This window comes from Callithrix jacchus, chromosome 5 (assembly GCF_049354715.1).
Source record: "Callithrix jacchus isolate 240 chromosome 5, calJac240_pri, whole genome shotgun sequence".
In the NCBI taxonomy this organism is placed as follows: Eukaryota; Metazoa; Chordata; class Mammalia; order Primates; family Cebidae; genus Callithrix; species Callithrix jacchus.
The window spans coordinates 21,223,141-21,247,858 of record NC_133506.1 but is presented as its reverse complement, the minus strand read 5'-3'; the positions used below and the strand labels follow the sequence as shown (position 1 = coordinate 21,247,858).

General features: G+C 36.5%; 1 protein-coding gene and 2 pseudogenes across 8 annotated transcripts in view; all 3 read right to left on the bottom strand.

Annotated features, from left to right (window-relative positions):
• LOC108592020 (ubiquitin-ribosomal protein eL40 fusion protein pseudogene) overlaps positions 1-18,133 on the bottom strand; it is a 30,795-nt pseudogene extending 12,662 nt beyond the window's left edge. Inside the window, exon 1 of the transcript XR_013535129.1 lies at positions 1-18,133. This exon is cut by the window's left edge and continues 12,662 nt beyond it. The product of XR_013535129.1 is annotated as a ubiquitin-ribosomal protein eL40 fusion protein pseudogene (transcript).
• The window catches only part of MACROD2 (mono-ADP ribosylhydrolase 2), a 2,068,485-nt gene that overhangs the window by 1,896,798 nt on the left and 146,969 nt on the right, over positions 1-24,718 (bottom strand). The gene's annotated exons all lie outside the window — the stretch shown is intronic.
• The window catches only part of LOC128932245 (aminoacyl tRNA synthase complex-interacting multifunctional protein 1 pseudogene), a 177,310-nt pseudogene that overhangs the window by 12,662 nt on the left and 139,930 nt on the right, over positions 1-24,718 (bottom strand). The window contains exon 4 of the transcript XR_013535128.1: positions 1-24,718. This exon is cut by the window's left edge and continues 12,662 nt beyond it; it is cut by the window's right edge and continues 38,190 nt beyond it. The product of XR_013535128.1 is annotated as an aminoacyl tRNA synthase complex-interacting multifunctional protein 1 pseudogene (transcript).

The following is a 24,718-nucleotide window of genomic DNA, read 5'->3' as shown; positions in this document are numbered from 1 at the left end:
TCAAAACACATTTTAATGTTAGGAAAAAAAGTACAAGTATCTTCATTATTTCTCGAAAATGTATAATTTGAAAGTCAGTGAAAGTGTAAGGTGGCAAGTTCAAGATGGCTGACTAGATGCATCTGGTACTCTTCTCTTCCACAAAGAAGAACCCAAATAGCAAGTAGATAATCACACTTTAAATAGATCATCTAAGAAAGAACATTGGCATTCAACGGAGAAGTGACAGAAACACCTAAAGCAAGAAAGGAAAGGGAAGCAAGGCAGCCTGCTTGACTGAGATCAGCTGGGAGCCTGGAGAGGCTCCCTAATGTGGAGAAATGATAAGTAAGAGATCCCCCAGCAGTCCACATTCCCACTGTGAACTCCTGTACTCCTAGTCACAAAAGAAACACAGGAAAGACTTGACCCTGCAGGCTCTGAGACCAACACAGAGAGCTGCCTGGAGACTGTGCAATAGTATTGCTTCAGAGAGAGAGCTCATACTGACTCCCACAAACCCTGAGTCCTAAGGAGCTATAGCACAGTACCATTTTGAGAACTCAGCCCCCACTGGACTGCAAACTTCTCCGAGTCCCAACAGCCTCTGCATCCCCACATCCCTAGAGTAACATTTACGTTCCCTGCCTACAGTTGCCTCTGCCAGAGCCAATGCAGGAGTCACTGGTGGTGACCTCACCCTACCAACAGAGGGGTCATGCACTTTCGCACACCCCAAAGACAAATTCAAATGATCACAGCCACTGCCACTATGGGCTACTGCAAGGCCAAAGGATGAGCAAAGTGTGTGCACCCCAGCTGCCTGCTTACAGCTGCTCCCACTGAAAGCCATCTTGCCCTACTTGGTAGCAGGGCTGTAGTATAGATGCTTCAAACCCCACCTGAGGATTCCTCCTCCAGTACCTAAGCGTGCCATCCAAGGGTCTGGTGATCAAGTCCACCATCATTGGCATACTCCTCCCAGAGTCTGTGGTCAGGCCCACCCAACCTGCTGCTACCACTGCAGTTGGCACCCACACATACAAACTGCCTGAGGGCCTGGAGATTGGCCCACCCAGCCTGTCACAGCCACTGCCAACACCAGCACAGACTATTTTTGTCCCAGACAGTTGTCCCACCACTGATACTGCCATGACTCACTCCTTGCAAGCTGCCCAAGGGACCAAGAACTTGCCTATCCTCCTGACCCACCACTGCCATTCCTGGCACCTAAGCAAGTCACTTGGAGGCCCAAGAATAAGCCTTTCTGGACCCACTAATGCCAGTGCCAGCATACATCACCCTAAGGCCCAAGGACAGGCACACTTAGCTCACTGCTGCCACCACTGGGGCCCCAAAACTGGCTCAACTGGCATCCCAGTCCCCACCAAAATTTCGCCACAGCTTCCATTAACAACCACACCTTAAGCCACCAAAGAAACCCCACACAACACTGATGCTGTTTAGAGCCAGAGAAATTACCCAGAAGCTATACTACTGCAAACACCCAGAATCAAAGTCAAGTGCCCTATCCAACCAACAGCATGATACAGCTTCCAAAAAAAAGTCCTCCCCTATGAAGCAAACTCAATAAACCTGAAAGAAGCAACTGTTACACTTGATATGCAGAGAGCAACATAAGGACACATGAAACACGAAAAAGAAGAAATACGACACCTCCAAAAGAATGTAATAATTCTCTAGCAATCAACTCTAATCAAAGAGAAATTTACAAAATCCCCAAAAAATTCAAAATATGTGTACTAAAGAAACTTGTTGAGATACAAACAAAACTCAGAAAAACAATACAAATAAACCAGATATTCAGGATATAAATCAGAAGTTTACCAAAAAGATATCACAAAAAAGAATCAAATGGAAATTCTAGAACTAAGGAATTTAATCAGTGAAATATGAAATATATTCAAAAGTTTCAATAACAGACTAAATCAAGCTGAAGAAAGACTCTCAGAACTTGAAGACTGGTCTATTGAAATAACCTAGCCAGGCAAAAATAAAGAAAAAAAAAAGAAGGAGCAAACCCTAGGTGACATAGAGGATACCATAAAGTGACCAAATATTTGCATTTTTGGTGTTCCAGAAGATGAAGAGAAAATGAGAGATTCAGAAAACCTATTTAATGAAATAATAGATAAAAAGTTCCTGGCCAGGCACAGTGGCTCATGCCTGTAATACCAGCACTTTAGGAGGCCGAGGTGGGCAGATCACAAGGTCAAGAGATCAAGACCATCGTGGCCAACATGGTGAAACCCTGACTCTACTAAAATACAAAATTAGCTGGGCACATGGTGGCACATGCCTGTAGTCCTAGCTACTTTGGAGGCTGAGGCAGGAGAATCGCTTGAACCTAGGAAGCAGAGGTTGCAGTGAGCCAAGATCATGCCACTGCACTCCAGCCTGGCGACAGAGCGAGACTCCATCTCCAAAAAAAAAAAAAAAAGTTCCCAACCCTAGCAAGAGATTTAGACATCCAGATTCAGGAGGTGCGGAGATTCCCCAAGTGGATATAATTCAAAAGGGACTTCTCCACAGCACATTATAGTCAAACTGTCAAAAGTCAAAGACAAAGAGAAAATTCCAAAAGCAGCAAGAGAAAAGTATCTAATCATTGATAAAGGAATTCCCATCAGACTAACAGCAGATTTTTCTGATTTTTTGGCCTGAAAATTTACAGGCCAAAAGAGTGTAGGATGATATATTCACAAAAGCTGAAAGAAAAAAAAAACTGACAGCCATGTATACTATAGCCAGAAAATTTATCCTTCATAAATGAAAGAGAACTAAAGTATTTCCCAGATAAGCAAATGCTGAGAAAATTCATCATCTCTAGACCCATCCTCCAATAAAGGCCTAAAGAAGTCCTATACTTAGAAGCAAAAGAATAAAATCTACCATCATGAAAATACATGGAAATATAAAAATCACTGGTGAAGCAAACACAAATAAAAAGACCCAAATGTTACCTTTACAGAAAACCAGTAAACCACAGATAAACAATAAGAGAGAATGAAAGAAACAAAGAATATAAATAACAATTACTTCAATTAATAAAACAACAGGAATAAACCCTCACATATCAATAGTAACCTTGAATGTAAATGGATTAAATATTCCACTTAAAAGATAAAGACAGGTTGAAAGAATTAAAAAAAAGAAAGAAAGAAAGAAAAGAAAACACGACCCAACTATATGCTGCCTATAAGGAACTCATCTTTCCTGTAAAGACATATACAGGTTGAAAGAAAAGGAATGAAAAAAAAAAAATTCCATGCTGACAGAAGCAAAAGCAGGAGTAGCTATATTTAGATGAAACAGATTTTAAGTCAGAACAGTAAAAAGAAAAAAAACACGGTCATTATAAAATTTTTTAAATGAAATCATATCAAGTATTTTCCTAGGCCACAGTGGAATAAAACCATAAATCAATAATAAGAGGAACTTTTAAAACTATACAAATACATAGAAATTAAACAACATGCTCCTGAATGACAACTTAGTAAAGGAAGAAATTAAGGAGGAAATAAAAAAATTTCTTTAAACAGTTAAAAATCAAAACACAACATATCAAACCTATGGGATACAGCAAAAGCAGTTCTAAGAGAAAAGTTTATTATAGCAATAAACGCCTACATCAAAAAGATAGCTTATCATTATATAAAAAAGACACCTGCAGCACTTTGGGAGGTGAAGGTGGGCAGATCATGACATCAGGAGTTCAAGACCAGCCTGGCCAACATAGTGAAACCACATCTCTACTAAAAACACAAAAATTAGCTGGGCATGGTGGCACGCACCTGTAATCCCAGCTACTCAGGAGGCTGAGGCCGGAGAATCACTTGAACCCAGGAAGCAAAGGTTGCAGTGAGAAGAGATCACACCACTGCACTCCAGCCTGGGCAACAGTACAGGACTCTGTCTCCAAAAAAAAAGACACCTGCACTCATATTTATTGCAGCAGTAACCACAATAACAAAGTCATTGAATCAACTTAAGTGCCCCTCAACAAATGATTACTGGATAAAGAAAAATATGGTACCTATACATCATGTAATACTAAGCACCATTAAAAATAATGAAATTGGCTTGTCACGGTGCCTAACGCCTATAATCTCAGCCCTTTGGGAGGCTGAGGCAGGTGGATCATGAGGTCAGGAGATCGAAACCAGCCTGACCAACATAGTGAAACCCCGTCTCTACTAAAAAATATAAAAATAAGGCCGGGTGTGGCGGCTCATACCTGTAATCCCAGCACTTTGGGAGGCCAAGGCAGGCAGATCACAAGGTCAGGAGTTCAAGACCATCCTGGTCAACGTGGTGAAACCCCGTCTCTACTAAAAATACAAAAAATCAGCTGGGCATGGTGGCGCGTGCCTGTAATCCCAGCTACTCAGGAGGCTGAGGCAGGAGAATTGCCTGAACCCAGGAGGCGGAGGTTGCGGTGAGCCGAGATCGCGCCATTGCACTCCAGCCTGGGTAACAAGAGCGAAACGCCCTCTCAAAAGAAAAATTAGCTGGGCGTGGTGGAGGACGCCTATAATCCAGTTACTCGGGAGGCCGAGGCAGGAGAATTGCCTGAACCCAGGAGGTAGAGGTTGCAGTGAGCCAAGATTGTGCCATTGCACTCCAGCCCAGGCAACAGTGCTAGACTCTGTCCTAAAATAAAAAGAAATTAGCTGGGTGTGGAGGCACACCTGTTATCCCAGATACTTGAGAAGCTGAGGCAGGAGAATCACTTGAACCTGGCAGGTGGAGACTGCAGTGAGCTAAGGTTGCACCACTGCACTGCAGCCTGGTGACAGAGTAGACTCTGGCTCAAAAAAAAAAAAAAAAAAAGAATCGAATCATGTCCTTTGCTGTAATATGAATGGAGCTGAAGGCCATTATCCCAGTAAAATAACTCAGAAACAGAAAATCAAATATTGCATGTCCTCATTTATAAATGGGAGCTAAACAATGGGTACACATGAACATCAAGATTGAAATAATAGATTCTGGGGACTCCAAAAGGAGAAAGGGTGTACGGGGGTAAAGGTTTAAAAATTACCTACTGGCTACAATATTCACTATGTAGGTGATGGAAATACCAGAAGCCCAAACCCAAACTTTATGCAATATATCCATGTAACAAACCTGCACATGTACCCTCTGAATTTAAAATAAAATTACATTTTTTAAAAAGTACAAAGATTTCAAATTCATAATCAAAAAATACACCTCAAGGAACTAAAAAAGGAAGAAAAAACCAAACTCAAAATTAGAGAAGAAAAAATAATAAATATCAGAGCAAAACTTAAAATAGAAACTAAAAAAACCATACAAAAAATCAACAAAATGGAAGTTTAGTTGTTTTTGAAAAGACAAACAAAATTGATAAGCTACTTGCTAGACTAACACGGAAAAGAAGAGCAAAGACCGAAATAAAATCAGAAATGAAAATAGAGACATTACAACTGAAACACTGATACCACAGAAACAGAAAAGACCATCAGAGACTAATATAAACAGCTATATACTAACAAACTAGAAAACCTAGAGGAAAAAAGTTAATAAATTTTTGGCACATAGAACTTACCTGGATTGAATGAGGAATAAACAGAAAATATGAATAGACCAAAAACAGGTAATGAGATTGAGTCAGTAGTAAAGTCTTCCAACAAAGAAAAGTCCAGGACCAAGTGGCTACAATGCCAAATTCTAATCCTTAATTAAATACTAGCAAATCATATCCAACAGCACATCCAAAAAATAATACACATGATCAAGCGGGCTTTATCCCAGGGATGCAAAAATGGTTCAACATATACATATCAATAAACATGACACATCACATCAACAGAATAAAGGAATAAAGGACAAAAACTGCCTGATAATCTCAACACATGCAGATAAAGTATATGATAAAAATATGCACTGCTTCATCACAAAAATTCTCAGCAAACTAGGCATAGAAGAGCACAACTCAACATAGTAAAGGCCATATATGACAAATCCACAGATAACATCATACTCAATGAGGAAAAACAGAAAGCCTTTTCTCTAAGAACTAGAACAAGACAAGGATGTCCACTTCACCACTCCCATTCAACATAATACTGGAAATCCTAGCCAGAGCAATCAGGCAAGAGAAACAAAGAAAAGACATCCAAATTGGAGAAAAGGAAGTCAAATTGCCTCTCTCTGCCTATGATATAATCTCATATCTAGAAAAACTTAAAGACTCCACCAAAAAACTCTTAGACCCAATAAATAATTTCAGTAAAGTTACAGGATACAAAATCAACATGCAAAAATCAGTAGCATTTCTATACATGAATATCAAACTAGCTGAATAAGAAATAAGGAAAATAATCTCATTTACAATAGCTATTAAAAAATATCTAGGAATACGTTTAACCAAGAAAGTGAAAAATCTCTCTAAGAAAAACTATAAAACTATGAATGAAATTCAGGAGAACACAAACAAATGGAAGATATCCTATGCTCTTCGATAAGAATTAATATTGTTAAAGTGACCATAATGCCCCAAAACAATCTACAAATTCAGTGTAATGCCTATAAAAATACTGTTGTTTTTCTCCTCTTCTCTCCTCCCCTCCCCTCCACTCCCCTCCCCTCCCCACGTCTTCTCTTCTCTTTTTTGAGATGAAGTCTTGCTCTGTTGTCCAGGCAGGAGTGCACCAATGCAATCTTGGCTCACTGCAACCTCCACCTCATGGGTTCAAGTGATTTTCCTGTCCCAGCCTCCTGAGTAGCTGAGACTACAGGTGCATGCCACCACACCTAGCTAATTTTTGTATTTTTGGTAGAGACGGGGTTTCATCATATTAGTCAGGCTGGTCTTGATCTCCTAACCTTGTGATCCGCCTGCCTTGGCCTCCCAAAGTGCTGCAATTACAGGTGTGAGCCACCTCACCCAGCCCCAGAAAAGGAACTCTTATACACTGTTGGTAGAATGTAAATTGGTCTAGCCACTATGGAAAATCATAGATTAAAAAAAAATCTAAAAATATAACTACCATATGATCTAGCAATCCCACTACTGGGTATCTGTCCAAAGGAAAATAAATCTGTATGTTGAAGACACACCTGCACTCATGTTTATTCCAGCACTACTCACAATAGCAAAGATATGGAGTCAACCTAAGTGTCCATCAAGTGATGAATGGATAAAGAAAATGTAGATATACAAAATGGAATACTATTTCACTATCACAAAGAATTAAATTATGTCTTTTGGAGCAACATGGATTGAAGTGGAGGTCATTATATTAAGTGAAATAAGCCAGGCACTGAAAGACTAGTATCACATATTCTCAATCATATGTGGGAGCTAAAAAAGTTTATCTCATGAACTTTATCTCCTGAAGGTAGATAATAAAACAATAAGATACCAGAGGATAAGAAGGTTGTGTGTGGGGGAGGAGGAAATGAACAAATGTTCCTTAATGGGTACAAACATACAGTTAGATAGAAGGTGCAAGTTCTAATTTTCAAAAGTAAAGTAGGGTGACTATAGTTAGCAACAATGTGTTGTATGTTTCAATGTAACTACAAGATAGGACTTGAAAGGTTCCCAACACAGAGAAATGATAAATATTCAAGATGATGGATACCCCAAATACCCTGACTTAATCATTACCATTCTATTCAACTCTACTACACCTTGCTCTAAAGAGTCCAAAAAAAGACTCTCATAACATGAATAGGGAACCTCACTTACTCCTTTCTCAGTTTTTTAAGCCATCCTTTGTAGTTTAATTTTGCCCAGTCCAAAAGTCAATTACCCTAATTTCATCTAAGTAGCAATTTTTTCAAGAATTGGAACATAAAGCATAAATTAACATTCTGTTAAAGCTAGACAGAGGTAGGTATCACTTGAAATCCATGACTTTGATGGTAAACTCCTAGTAATGTGCAAAATATCAAACTCTGTAGAATTCAAGATTTAAAATCCCACAGGATGGAAAACCATCTGTTCAACAATGACTCTTACAGAGAAATTACATTGCCTATTGCAAAGTAGTTTCATGTATCCCAGTGAGAAACTGTGCTTTAGACACTGACTCTTAGTAGTTAGCAATCAGCAACTCCAGTAATCATATAATATCCAATCTTCAAAAGAAAAAGTAGTTTCAAGAAAGCAAAGGTTAATTTCAGTTTGGATGAAAATTACATGAATGACTCACATAGAAAGCAATTTAAATATAAAAACAGCATAAAATTGATATGAAATGCAACTTTAAAATCTGCAAACTAAACTTTTTGAATGATTATACTATAAATTAATTTGGGTTGCTACTGATGATTAAAACGTAATGGGAACTCAAAACTGGATTAACAGGTTATGTAGGCAGAAAATGTCATTATAGGTACTACAAGAATCCATTTTTGTTCAGGTAATTAAGCTAATAACCTGGAGGAAATGAAGACAGTGGGTTATGAATTCTAGCATTTCTTAGTTAAGCAATACTGCAAACCAAAAGAGTTCCTGGAAAAGGCCAAAGAAGAAAGCTAAGGAGACCGTACATTCCTTAAAATATTGTTTCTCTATTTTATTTGGAAAATAGAGCCACAGATGCCATGAAAAGCTGTAATAAAACTTACGCCCCATGCCTGTGTAGATAATTTTTAAAAACAAAGATGATCATAACTCCCACAGTGGCATAGTGATTTCTTTTTTCTTTTCTTTTCTTCCTTTTTTTTTTTTTTTTTTTGAGACAGGATTTCACTTTGTCACTCAGGCTGGAGTGCAGTGGCATGAACACAGATCACTGCAGCCTCAACTTTCCAGGCTCAAGCAATCCTCCCACGTCAGCCTCCTAACTAGCTGGGACTATAGGTATGCACCACCATGCCTGGCTACTTTTTGTATTTTTTGTAGAGACAGGGTTTTGCCATGCTGCCCAGGCTGGTCTGAAATTCCCAGACTCAAGCTATCCTCCTGCTTTGGCCTCCCAAAGTGCTGGGATTGCAGGCATGAGCCACTGTACCCAGCTAATAAGTATAGTAATTCTAAATTAAAAACTGATATTTATAATTAAATGTTAAGATACCAAAATGATAGATAACTTTTTTTTTTTTTGCTGCTCCAGTCAACCAAAGGGACATTTTATCGAGGCTCCAGGGCCATGGGGCCTGGGCAGGAGGCTGCCCTTCCAGGAAGGAAGAGGTTTATTTGACCTTCTTCTTGGGCACAGGTTGTTGGTGTGGCCACACTTCCTCTTGCGGCAGTTGACACCACAGGAGTGCAGCCAAGCATAGCACTTGCGGCAGATCGTCTTGTGGCAGCTGTATTTCTGGGCGAGCTGGTGGAGGGAAGGCTCAATAATGGCACCTCGCAGGTGCAGCACCAGGTGCAGGGTGGACTCTTTCTGGATGCTACAGTCTGAGAGAGTGTGGCCATCCTCCAGCTGTTTGCCAGCAAATATCAGAGGCTGCTGGTCAGGTGGGATACCCTCCTTGTCTTGAATTTTGGCTTTGACATTCTTAATGGTGTCACTGGGCTCAACCTCAAGGGTGATGGTCTTGCCTTTGAGGGTCCTCACAAAGATCTGCATCTCTGCATCAACTGGGCCACCTCGCTGAAGTGATGGGTAACTTTTATAGGCTGACTATTAATAACATTAATTCTACTTGTTTTCACAGAATAGAGTATCATGAATTTTAAAAGCTTTCTAAAATGAGGTTAACCATATCAGAAATAAAAATTTAATAAAATATAGTAAAATGCATTACTAAAGAGGATACGGAATTTCCTATCTTAAGATTAATAAAGCCAGGAACACATTTATCTTGACCTGTTTAAATGAAGCCAGACTGAAAGCTTAAAGTTGAATTAGGTGAAAGCCAATAATCCCTTTTCATCAGTCATGTCTGTGGATTCTCTAGTCAAATACTCCAAAAGGCAAAAAAGTAAGTTTTGAAATGTGTGACATTCCTCATACCATAGATAATCAATCTATATGTGAAATAGCATACTGATGGGAAAGTATTTATAACAACATTTAATTGTATAGAAAAGGTAAAATATACATGAAAAGATAAGATATATAAAAGTAGAAACCTCAGAAGAAATTTTTAACTGATTTTTGAGACAATTATCTTTCTTCAATTTCAATATTACAGATAGATTTGATTATACTTTCTAATATACATTTATATATTTCATGTATGTTGTTTCATATATATTTCAAATACAGATCTACATAAATTATGTATATATGAGTTATATATATGTGTATAAATATATATATGTGTGTATATGTATTAGATATTTTGATTAAGGGGTGACTCTCACTAGAACTTTCAAGTCAAAACAAGGTTCTCTTATTCTAACTCAAATTAACAGAGATTTCAACCATGAAACATACATCCTAGAGGCTTCCCCAAGGCTCCCTTCTTTCCATCCAGTGTTGAGTGCTGGTGAGATACAAAGAAAAAAGCACTCACTTCTCATGCTTAAGGAGCTCACATTCTAGCAGGGGAGAGTTTCATGTAAACAAGTAATTATGACATGCATTGTAAATGCTAAAATAGAGATTCACACATAGTGTTTCCAAAGATCAGAGTGAAATGAATTATTATATAGGCTTGTGGCCCAAGGGAAAATGAACAACTACGGCACAGTCAAAGGAATGTGACTTCAGAGTTTCCAAGGAAAGCTGCAGCAGAGCTCACTGCTAAAATTTAAAAAGGTATTACTAAATTACATGCTGAACCTACTCCAGCAGGCTCCATTTTCAGTACCCATGGAATTTCCCTTTGTTGCTGGTATTCTCCTTACATAAAAAATTATCATTCAGCAACAAAAGCTGGCCAGTACACTCATCAGGCATGATGAGAACAGGACCCACATAATGTTTCAAGTCAATACTGATGACATCAGTTCAAAATCAAACACAACCAAGTCATCAGCACCATGCGGAATGAAAAAAAAAAGGCCATTTATCGTGTCAAAGGCTTTTAAATATTCAGTAGATCTAACAAGATTAATAAATAACATAGCATCAGTTTAAAGTCTTGGGAAACAGGCCTGAACTTTCCTTTCAGTACTTGTGCATTTAAAATATTCCTATCCCATTTTACTGTTCTTCTCAGAGCAGCTGACAAATCATTTCTCCAAACTGGCAAAGGGTATTGAAATTAGAATTTAAAACAAGTCAGCAGGAAAAATAAATGGGAGAAGAGTCTTCTTCCTTTTTGATACTACATAAATATATTATTAAAACATTTGCTTCTTTTTGTTATATGAACTTGATTTAAAAATAACTAACATGCATTAAAACTAAAAATTTTGTAAAATTTTTTAAATAGTGTGATGAATGTCTTTTAATCAAGGACTTTTTTTTCTCATCTTAATATGATTATTTTAGCTTTTACCAATTACAGAACATAAATATCACAGTTTTTCTGAAAATAACTCCTTGATCATTTCCCATTTAACTATTTTCAATTTTACACAGAAAGCACTTGCTGAGGAATTTGTATTCTTTCCTTTGAGTATCAAAATAATAATGTTAATGTGGTCTTTTCTCATTGAAGGCTGCAACATTGACTGTATCTGAAAATAACTTAATATGCTCTTGGAACTGTAAAGCCAGTCCCCCCAAGAAAGCCCCCAGAATCACAAAACAGCTGAAACTTTGGGCATCTTTCCCTCTCAATGTTCCAAGATGGACTTATCTTTCCATTGTTTCATTACACTTTAAACATTCCTATTTTGTTTAACTGTACTAAAGCATGTAGGGTTACCTGCCATCCACTAGGAAGGTTTTGTATTGGCATTTTCTCTCTAAAGACTATGTACTCCTGCCACTGTTTTTGTTTCTCACTCAAAAAGACTTCTCTTTTTAAGCAATCACACCTTACTACTAATGAAAGATTCGCTACATTCATTACTCCTCCTCTTGCTATTCTTAGAACTTTTTTGTCAAATACTGTGCTGGCACCAAGAAAACCCCAATATATTTTACTTGGTTTTCGTAACTATAACCTAAGCAGTACACTTCAATTCAATCAGAAAATGAGTTGTTATTGACATCCATTTATAATTATATTTATATTTATTTATATCTATATCTACCCATTCATCCCAATTTTAATTTGTGATCGAAGCAAATTTAGTTGTTTGGTTAACATGAAAAGGTCGCCAACACAGAATGGAAAATTAATGTAAGTATACAATGATTTTTTAAAAATTGCTTAAAGATAGGTAAAAATGATCACTTTGTGATAGAGTCCATGAAAATGTTTTACCAACAGAAACACAAGACTTGCCAAGATTATGTATTAATGGTGATAATACAAGTATCAGTACCTGGACTAATTGAAAATAAACATACCAAAATAAAATTGTAGAGGAGGCTGGGTGTGGTGGCTCACGTCTGTAATCTCAGCACTTTGGGAGGACGAGTGGGCAGATCACTTAAGGTCAGGAGTTCAAAACCAGCCTGGACAACATGGCAAAACTCCGTTTCTACTAAAAATACAAAAATTAGCCAAGCATCGTGGCGCACACCTGTAATCCCAACTACACAGGAGGCTGAGGAAGGAGAACTGCTTGAACTCGGGAGACAGAGGTTGTGATGAGCTGAGATGGAGCCTGGGTTACAGAGCGAGACCCCATCTTAAAAAAAAAATGCAGAGGAGAAAAGTTTTTAAATACTCAAAAATGCAATTATTGTTGATTGATTTAATTTATTCAAAGCACTAGACAAATATCTATTGTCAAATATGATAGACTAGATTGTGTTAACAGAATAAATTCTGCTTAATATACCAGATATTTTAGTTGACTGATTTTAAAAAAGAAAACCACATGAGACTGTTTAAAAATATATTTTTATTGAGCCAAAATATCTCTGAAACATGGAGAAATACACATAAAGTATGTAGCTTAGTGAATGAATTACTTAAACATGAATGTTAACATAACAAGACAACAAAGCCAATTACCACCTCAATTATCAAAGTGATCTTAAAGCTATTATTCAAGATAGTTAAATTCTTTATCTTGGAATCCGCTTTGGAAACAATACTTTTGCATAACTACCATATAACTAAACCATGTTTTGGTTTTTCTTTAAAAAATAATTTCCATAAAATTTGTTACAATTATACTCAAAAACATGAGAATCCAAATTGAAATGCAATACTTACAGGTAACATTCTTTAAAGTAAGCGGCTGAGATCAAAGAGAGAAGGCAACAGTTTTGTGGCTGAGTCTATGAAAACAACATATTCTTTTCTCTATTTCCTGGCTAACATTTCCATGCCAAATCCTTATCTGGGTCTCGTAGCATAGGTTTCTAATTTTTATTAGGTTTTGGAATAAAACCTATGGACCTTCTTTAGTAGAACACACATAATACTATACATACAAAATCAAGTTCATATACATGTCTCTTCTTCACCTCATTGTCACTCTAAAGCTAAGGTTTTACAACCTCAAGTCAAGAACTAACACAATATAGAAAAAAAATCTATACTAGGCAGAACATCGTTGAAATGTCTTTAAAACTTATGCCCTTTAATTGCATAATGTGGTAAAATTTAACTAGCAGATACAAGATAGCACCAAAAACATCTCAAATGATTTAATGTCCTTCCTCCACAACTCTTCTACTATCATAAAGTGACAGACAGCAAGCTAGATTCAAACTGGAAATAATGACTCTTAGTTTTGACATCTACTTCATCAGATTACACTAAACTCAAATTAGCAGACTAATCAACTGGCTCAAAATGCCATTGGCAGTAAATCCAATTCAAAATTTCTAAAACATAAAGAATAGCCATGTTCTACATAACTGTTTTTAGAGAAAGAATACCACCCTAAATCAAGGATGAATATTATAACATATCAATATGTGATAAGCTGACTATAATTCATTTTACATGGTCTTAGAACTGGAGAGTTCAGGATCATTAGCACCATGTGCAGACAGACTTTCACCTTAATCTGCTGATCTATTTTTTTTTTCATTCATCTTTTCTTTTAGTGTTATCATAAGAATTAGTGTGTTCAGGGCGGACATGGTGGCTCATGCCTGTAATCCCAACACTTCAGGAGGCCAACGCAGGAAGATCACCTGAGCACAGGAGTCTGAGACCAGTCTGGGCAACATAATGAGACCCCTCTCTACAAATATTTAAAAATTAGCCAGTTGTGGTGGCATGTGCCTGTAGTCCTAGCTACTTGCAAGGCTAAAGCAGGAGGATCACTTGAGGCCAAGAGTTTGTGGTTATAGTGAACTATGATGGTGCCACTGCATTCTAGCCTGGGCAACAGAGTGAGACCCTGTCTCTTAAAAGAAACCCACACACCTACAAACACACATACACACACACACAAATTAGTATATTTACTAACAAATTACTTTTTCTGTTCCTTTAGGAAGAAACCTGTCTGTGATTATTTGGTGCTGAATCATAAATACCAGCCTTATGCTTTAAAGAATATTATTCAGCAGAATTCTCCACTATGCTGCTATTTTGAAAATTTGCCTTGCAGAATCACTATTAGTCATGTAACTCCTAATCCATTCCTGCTCTTCTGAAACAGAAGATATCCATGTTACCACTATATTTTCCTGTATTGGTAAATTCATAATTGACTAAATTCCTCATCATTTTTCTTATCTCTCTCTCTTTCCCACTCTTCTTTTTTAGTATTAAATTTTCTTAACCAATAGAAAACTCTTACCCTTTTATCTGAATTGATTCCAGCAAAGAAGTATTTTCTTTAAAAGAAAATATAAAGAAAACAAAATCCAGAAGGGAGGAAGAAAGAAAGAAGAAAGAAAAATAAAACTCTGTATCTGTACTGATAAAAAATGAGAATCAATCCCTTCTTCCTAATATTTTTGTGTAATCTCTAGTTATTTACATTTAAAGTCTGCTGAGGGAAAAAAATATTGTTTGCATTCAGAAGAAAGAGAATAATTCCAAAAGCAAATTACTAACACTGACTTGCTTCTCTATAACACTCACTATAACAAACATAGGCTTTACTTTGATTATGTGATAAGAATTTTAAGGTATAACTTGGCTTTTATTTATTAAATGTAAGCAATAAAACAGGTTACTAGAATAAGTTACATGACAACAGTCACACAACTTTCAAATTAAAACCTCATGTAAGAACCCTATTTTTAATTTAGTCCACCATCAGAATTAATTTGTCTTTATAAAAACCATCTTCATCCTCAGTTTTTAACTTCTTTGAGCATAGTGAAGGGCAAGCAAGAAAATCAGAGGGCCCAGGAGAGAGAAAGAGAGAAGAAAAAGGCTAAGAGGAAAGCAGAAAAGTAGGGAGAAATGTCTTAATACAGAAATACAATGTAAGGAGAAAACTACAGTATTTTATCAAATGTGAAATTTAAGATTTGTCTAGAAAAAAAACCAAGTTTTATTATCTTTTTCAAGAGAAAAAAGACAATATTCTTAAGAAAAGCACTGAACTAGGAAGAAGACTTTATATTGACACATTCATTTAAAACTGGTCACTTTCATACACATGGCCAACAAAATAGGCAAAACTCCAGAACATTACTAATCATCTGAGAAATGCACATCAAAACCACAATGAGATACCAGCTCACGCCAGTCAGAATGGCTATTATTAAAAAGACAAAAAACAACACATATTGGTGGTAAGGCTATGGAGAAAAGAAAACACTTATACACTGTTAATAAGAATGTAAATTAGTTCAGCCTGTGGAAAATAGTTTGGAGATTTCTCAAAGAACTTAAAACTACCATTTGACCCAGCAATCTCATTACTGGGTACATATCCAAGAGAAAATAAATTGTTCTACTCAAAAGACACATGCATATGCAGATTGATTGCAGCCCTATTCACGGTAGCAAATCAACCTAGCTGCTCATCAATGGTCAATTAAATAAAGAATATGTGGTACATATATACCATGGAATACTGCATTGCCATAAAAAAGAATGAAATCGTTATTTGTAGAAACATGGATGCAGCTAGAAACCATTACCCTAAGTGAATTAACACAAAAACAGAAAGCCAAATACTCCATGTTTTCATTTAAAAAGTAGAAGCTAAACATTGGGTACTCATAGATATAAAGATGGCAACAGTAGACATTAGGGACTACTAGATAGAGAAGATTGGGAAGGCACAAGGTTGAAAAACTAATGTGGGTGTACTATGCTCTATACCTGGTGACAGAATCAGTTGTATCCCAAACCTCGGCGTCATGCAATATATCCAGGTAATGACGCTGTATATGTACCCCCAAATCTAAAATAAAATTTGAAATTATGTATTTTTTAAAAGAATAAAAGGTTAACTACTGTATGGTTCCATTTACATAACATTCTGGAAATAATAAAACTACAGAAATGAGAAACAGATTAGTGGTTGTCAGGTGCAAGGAAATGAGAAGGGAGGGAAGTGGGCTGTTGCTATTAAGGGATAGCATGAGAGAGATTTTGGGGGATGAACTAGTTCTGCAGCTTGATTGAACTAGTGAGTACATGAATCTATACATGTGCTAAAACAGCACAGAACTAAATACAGATAAACACAAATGAGTGCATGTAAAATTGGTGAAATCTGAAGACGGTCTGTGAATAGTACCAGTGTGAATTTCATGATTGTGATACCAACTATAGTGATGCATGGAGCTACCATTGGGGCAAACAGGATGAAGAGTACCAGGAACTTCCATCACACAGTTTTCTTTTTGCAACTTCTTTTAAGTCTATAATTATTTTAAAATAAAAAGGATTTTTTTACCATGCCACAGGAGCTCAGGGAAGGGAGTGACTGACTACCTGAGAATCTAGAAAGGCTGCTCAGGGGAGTGAATACTGAATTAGATCTTGAAGAGCAAAGAGGAGTTTAGAAGGCAGGCAGGTTAGAGAAAAGGTTCTCCTATGAGAGGAAACAGTACATATAAAGACATGGAAGTACAGAAGAATACGACTGTAAGCAGTTCTAGGTGACTGAAACAAGAGCTAGGTGTAGAGAGAGGTAGAAGAAGAAGAGTAGGAACAGCAGGAGAACCACCTGGAACAGTGGGAAAGTGTGCTATTCTAAGGAACATCATACTTTTTACCACTGGCAATCGGGGGAAGGGGAGAGAAGAGATCAGCAGAAAAGAGTCCTATTAACTACTTAAAAAGGAAGCCAAACCGAGCACAAAGAACCTGAACAAAAAACCCAGAAGGCAAAGAAGTATTTGCTGTATTGTGAGCATCTCTATCCAGTTAAGGAGCTGAGAGAGGATAAAGGTGCTGAGTGAAAAATAAAATAAGTAAAATAAAATAAAATTGATCACTTCAGTGTAAAGAAAAACAGCAATCAGCTGCATATATTCTTCCCTCCAAGTGCTTTTGTACCTGGAATAAAATCAGTAAAAGCATATGTAATGTTCTCAGTGAAATAGACACAAGTATTAAATACCAAAAAACAAAAATCAAAATTTTTGTCTTTAACAAAATAGTTTCATAATTTCTCCATAAAATCCAATTATTTCTGAACACCTTCAAATATATTTCAAATGAGAGAAAACGACATTCTGCATAATACAATCACCAGTTTCTATGCTTACATGAAAACCCTTCTCACCAAAGATGACTGGTTTGACAGAAAAGAAACTAAGAATGTGGTCCCAAAACATTAATCTTGAAAGAATATGTAACAGTGCAGCTTCCTTTACTGTATAGAAACTGTCAAAATTGACAGAAGTAAATCTAAAAGCCTGACATGTAAAGAAGACCAAAATAATAAAATAATTTTCTGAGTAAGACCAAAAAAGACCTAATAAAATAAATTCTATAAAATCATTAAATTATGCAGCCATGTTCTTCAGATCCCAGTACACAAATGTCTTCCAAAGTAATTTATTAAATATAGTTAAGATACCACAAAATTCTCCTTCAATTGCTAATTCACCGGTTTTGCTGTTTATCTACTCTCATTCATACTTTCTTCCCAAACATCGTTCTTAATATGTGCTCATGCCAAGTACTGAGCCAGGCATTCCTGATATCTATGGACCACACATGTGAACAAAGGGTAGCTAATGCAAAATACCTTCCTCCCGCGGGTTCGTCCGCTCTCTGGCCGACACGGAGGCCGACGCCGCGCACGCGCACTAGCTCGCTGGCCGGCCGGGGCTGCAGGCCGCAGGTGGGTGGATCACCTGAGGTTGGGGTTAGAGACCAGCCTGACCAACATGGAGAAATCATGTTGGTCTACTAAAAATACAAAAATTAGCCAGGCGTGGTGGCGCATGCTTGTAATCCCTGCTATTCAGGAGGCTGAGGCAGGAGAATCACTTGAACCCAGGAGGCAGAGGTTGCAGTGAGCCAAGATTGTGCCATTGCACTCCAGCCTGGGCGACAAGATCGAAACGTCAAAAAGAAAAGAAAAGAAAAGAGAAGAAAGACAATAGGACCGTACCTTCCTATGGACAATATCTTACCCTAGCTCTGGACCAGGTAAATACATGCAGGTAATAAATATTAGTTGAATGAATGAAAAGTGAATGAATGTATATGTAAAAGGTCAATAAATGAACAGGTTATGTGGAAGGTCAGACTGAGGGAATAAGAAAACCTAGAAAGTCAGACAGCCCTAAAAATATTCCCATAAAAAGCTAAAGGCTACATACTTTTACCAAAAACATAATTTATAAAAAGCAGTGATTGACAAATCTAAGTTCAGAAGTAGAAGTGTGTAATATGTTTTTGTAATATCTATATTCCACTTATCAATAATTTCAAATTTTTTGCTTTTCTTCAGTATAGCAAAAAATCTGTCTTTATATGGATTCCAATTATTTAAGACACTCATAAATTTCCAAGACCACAAATAAAGAACATGAAAAAACAGGCTAATAGCATTCGTTGGCATATAATCAAACATATCTTTCTAGGCACTGGGTTTTTGTCCCTAACATCTCCAAAAAACATATATATATATATATATATATATATATATATATATATATGAGTTTGTAAAAAACAAAGATAAAAAAAAGTCATTCAGGTTAAAAGAGGGGGAAAACGTTGACCAGTGTGAAGCTTGATTACCTTAATTATTTTGACTTTGAAAGGAAACTTAATACAGAATTGAACTTTCTCCAGTCTTTCATCTATTATACATTTTTTTTAAAAAAAAAAATGACACTGTGTTGTTCATAAGAGAGTCTTGTCTAATTGTCTTAATTTCTTCAAAAATGTTTCATTTGCTAACTTTTCCAGCAAAATTGCAACTTAAAATCATAAATCTCTTACTCACTTTAGTATGAAGTGAGATTAATGGAGGATGCTCCTTCCACAATGGCCTGAACAGAAACTTTACACTTCAAAGTGTGTGCATGAACCAACATACAATTCAGTGATTCAATTAAAGAAATGGTCAGAAATGTCTTCACAATGAAACAATCACACTAGACCTTCTTGTATAGTTTTGTTTTTCCTCCAAGCAAGTGGTCATCAAATAGGAATTCTACACATATCAGACTGTGTAACCATTTCCATATTAAACAGAATTATCACACTGTAATAAAATGGTGATTCCACTGAAGGATCCTGCTGGTCAGTGATTTCATCATTTTATCAAGCATGTAAAGGCTATTATCTTCAAGTTGTATGTTGCTACAAGGTGGCTACACAAACACTGTTTGCTTAAAGAGAGTCTGGAGAAAGAAGTCTCTTTTCAAAAGTAATGTAAGGCATTTCCCAAGATTTCTCACTAAACAGCTCAAACTTCTGACAAACCCTCTAAAAGAGTGTAGGAAGAAATGTCCTTTCAAGAAAAACTAAAGATTAATTAATACATATATTGAAAACATGTACAAGCCAACATCACATGGCCATGCTAATACATTCATTTTGGATATCTGTTTAAGCTTCCTACTAATCAAATTTTCTAGGATAATTACCATCAAGAGATGAGTTCAATTTTTTAAAAAAGAATGCCAAAAGGCATGAAAAGCTTTCTTAATTTATTATACAAAGCAATATTAATCTGCCAGAGATACTGCCCTATTATACTATTGTGTGTGTGCATGTGTGTACCCATACTCTAAGACTTTAAATCAATCTATGCTCTTTTCATAATTCATACTACATAGACATAAGTATCTCTTTTAAGCCACAAATGAATATAAAATGATCCTTTATAATCAGAATCTCAGACAGCATTTATTCATAATAATTATTTGGTTATAGGAAAAATTAATACTCTATAGAAAATATTAATATTTTATAGAAGTTTATCAAACCTATGGGCATTTGTAATGATTAATTCCAAATTCATCAGGAACTTAGCAGACAGCACCAAATTTATAATATAAATTTATAAGCAAGTACTTAAAGTAGTATCAAGCTTAACAAAATGCTGTTGATATCAAATTTTTTAAAGCAATCAATTTGGTGACATACTAATTTCTTATTTAGCAAAGTAATAAGTGTGGTGGCAGCATCATAATGCTTGACAACATACAGCTTGGGCATCTAGGCATTCTGCTAACAAGCCAAACAAGCTAGCTCCTTCATTTACACAAGAACACAAGTGAGCAGGGAAGGATGGTATAACACAAAAAGAAAATAACGTGGGGTCTCAGGCAGTTACCCAGGTGATGGTAAAGCGCCAAGCTAAAAAACCTGTGGTCGCTAAGCAGCAGCAAAGACAATAAAGAGATTCCCATCCAGCTTCATGGCAGCTGCAGTAAGTTCAGACTGATGGAATCATAGCACACCCTGGTGACAAAAACGAGCTACCTCTGGCTGGCCTGATAGTCACTGAAGCATCAAGACCACCACCTATAACATTTCTTCAAATCTTCCTGAGAAAAACTAAAAACACGGTGAATAAACTTGCACTATTACAAAAAAAAAGGGAAACCAAAAGAGATTTTATTTAATATAAATGCTAATGCTATTTTCAAAGCATCTGGTTTAGTGGCTTACCAGTAATGTGACCTTGAACAAGTTTTTAGATTGTCTGTGCCTCAATTTCACATTGGGACTCTTTTTTTAGTCTTCACCTTAAAGAGTACCATACTGATCAAATAAAGACAGTATTTGAAACATGCTTAGAACAGGACCTGGCACACAGAAAACACCATATGTATTCATTACATGAATAAATATGAACTCAATATAGACACAGAATTCTTTAAGCTAAAAAGGAATAATATTAAAAATTATAATGCACTGAGTGCTTGCTATGTGCCCTCCACTGTACTCTTTACGTACATGATGCCCTTTAGTCTTTACAACAAATATGTATCATAGGTGTTATCTCCTTTTACAGATGAAGAAAGGCAAATGTTAAGACCAAAACAAAACCAGCAAGTGGCAAAGCAAAGATTCAAACACAGATATTCCTGACTCCAAAACCTATGCTTTTAACCTTTCTGCACCATAGAGAAAACTGGTTTTACTCATCAGTTCCTATTTTATGGATGAGGAAACTGAAGTGTCTTAGATAAAGCCTCTCAGATACCTAATGGATATATGAGGAATTAACATGTCTTGGCCTGTTACAAGCAGATACCTCTCTGTTCCAAATGACTAAATAGTGCAAAATTCCATTGCCACTGGGAATAGTCTCTTGATTCACTCAGGATTAGAATTAGTCTAAGGATATCTGCCCTACTCAACACAACACACTGAAGTATATGCCACAGTAAATTAGAGAACAGAAGATTTTTCACTTTAGGTGGTGGAAGGCAGGAAGATTAGCTATCTTGAATGACTCTCTAATTTGATCAACTTCATCATAGTAACTGCCAAGTGTAATGCCAAAATGTGGTAAATTTCAACTTTGTTCTTCCAACATAGAAGGAAAGACCCATATGGAGAGCTAGATAGAATACAGGAGCCCACTAGCTACCTCTCTCTCAGCTGATACCACTGATAATCATTTGTAAAATAAAGAGCTCTCTGCCAGGTGCATTTTCCCTGAGTATGCCCAGGCTTGACAATGGAAGAAAAACCAGCCAGCTCCCCACACACAGGTGTTGGCCAGAAGTTATTTGGCAGCAGCTGGAGCTGTGGTACACACAAGCTCTATCCTATCACCCTCTGAAGCAAAAAAAGAAAAAAGAAAGTTGATACTTTAAAACATTAAGATTGAAAAGATATGGGTATATGTATATTAAAAATAAAGGGTTCATCTGCAAGATGTGTAACAATCATAGACAGGGCTCTCTATATAAACATTAATCAACCCCTTTCTTTTTTTATTTTATTTTTTTTTTATGGCATTTTAGGTTTTAGGGTACATGTGAAGAACATGTAAGATTGTCGCATAGGTACACACGTAGCAGTGTGATTTGCTGCCTTCCTCCCCATCACCTATATCTGGCATTTCTCCCCATGGTATCTCTCCCCAACTCCCCACCCCATGCTGTCCCTCCCCAATTTCTCCCCAACAGACCCTAGTGTGTAGTGCTCCCCCCCCCGTGTCCATGTGTTCTCATTGTTCAACATCCACCTATGAGTGAGAACATGCAGTGTTTGATGTTCTGCTCGTGTCAGTTTGTTGAGACTGATGGTTTCCAGGTTCATCCATGTCCCTACAAAGGACATGAACTCATTGTTTTTGATGGCTGCATAATATTCCATGGTATATATGTGCCACATTTTCCCTGTCCAGTCCATCATCGATGGGCATTTGGGTTGAATAAACCCCTTTCTAGTTGTATGAATCAAACCAAATCAAATACCATGCTCAGAGTCAAGATAAGAATATTGGTTTGAGAACTTTCTTATAACTATATCTTCAGGCATTTGTTTGTAGAACTAATAATAGAAGAAAGTACCTCTTCACATTAAAAAGTTTATTATTTACATGTCTTTTATAGATATTGTAATGAAAACAGTAATCATTCCTTAAAAACAGTAAATGCAAAGCCGGGTGCGGTGGCTCACGCCTGTAATCCCAGCACTTTGGGAAGCTGAGGCAGGCGGATCACAAGGTCAGGAGTTCAAGACCAGACTGGCCAACATGGTGAAACCCTGTCTCTACTAAAAAAAAAAAAAAAAAAATTAGCTGGCTATGGTGGCTCATGCCTGTAATCCAAGCTACTTGGGAGGCTAAGGTAGGAGAATTGCTTGAACAAGGACCTAGGAGGCAAAGGTCACAGTGAGCTGAGATTGCACCACTGCACTCCAGCCTGGGCTACAGAGCAAGACTTCATCTCAAAAAAAAAAACAGTAAATGCAAATTCATATTTTGAACAGACAGTCTGCAAGAAAGCCAGAATTTACCTAGAAGTGGTCAAAATACTAGTAAATATGAATCATGTCACAGTATTTGTGTTTCATTAAATCACACGAAACTTACTATTTTATTAACTATAGGCATCTTCCTTGCTACAGCTTGAGTGTCCCTTACCTAAAATGCTTGAGACAGAAGTGTTTTGAATTTTGGATTTTTTCAGATTTTTGGCATATTTGCATATACATAATGAGGTATCTTGGAGATGAGACCCAAGTCTAAACACTTGATGCATTTGTGTTTCATTTATACACCTTATAAACAAAGCCTAAAGACAATTTTATTTTTCCTTTGAAGATGCTCTGTGTTGTGTGCCTACATTGACCGCCACCCTTCACACAAAGTCAGGTGTGAAATTTTCTACTTACGGTGTCGTGTTGCTGCTCAAAAACTTTCACATTTGGGAGCATTTTGGATTTTGGATTTTTGTATGGGGAATATTCAATCTGTAATTCAAGACTGTCTCTTAATATGCTGTACGTGTGAAATCATATATTCTAAACCTGTTAAAAATATTGTTGGCCACTTCACAGATTTGATTAAATATCGTCCATTATATTCTCTGTTATGTTTAACTCAAAATAGTAGAGCCTCAAACTTTACAGGAGTGTTGAAATTATACCAATATTGCAAAAAAAACGCAAATCAATAATGTCATCTTACAGCTTAAAAATTGTTTACAATTTTTATTTCTACATAAGGTATATAAGTATGGGAAAATGATCTACTTAAATCCAAAAATATTCTAAATGATGAACAGGTAACATAATCTTTATATTATTTTGCTGTGTTTATCGTAAGTGACTTCTTAGAATCATTGAGCACATCAGGTATTTTTCTTTCTTTTTGTTTTTAATGGAAAAAAGTATTTTCTTCCTTTCTTTGTAGAGAAAGCAATGAAATTATCCAGGAAAATTTATTTCTTATTACTCTTCTAAAATATAATCTTTATTTATGTTTACCTTCAGAACAGAAAAAAAAATTACAGTTTTATTGAAGTATAATTGACAAATAAAAATTATATATATTTAAGGTACACAAAATGTCTAGATATATGTATACATTGTGAAATTATTGCCACAATCAAGCTAATTAGCACATCCCTAATCTCACATAGTTACCGTTGTGTGTGTGTGTGTGGTGGGGGGTGTTCAGAAAACTTAAGATCTATTCTCTTAGCAAATTTCAAGGACATTCTTATTAACTATAGTCACCATATGATACATTAGGTCTCCACAATTTATTTATAACTTAAAGCTTCTATGCTTTAACCAACAGCTTTCCATTTTCTCTCCACCCAACCACTGGCAACCACTATTCCACTCTGTACATATGAAATCACATGCTCTAAAACTTCTATGAGATCAAGTATTTTAGCTTCCACATATAAGTGAAGTCCTGCAATATTTGTCCTTCTTTGTCTGAATTACCTCACTTAACATAATG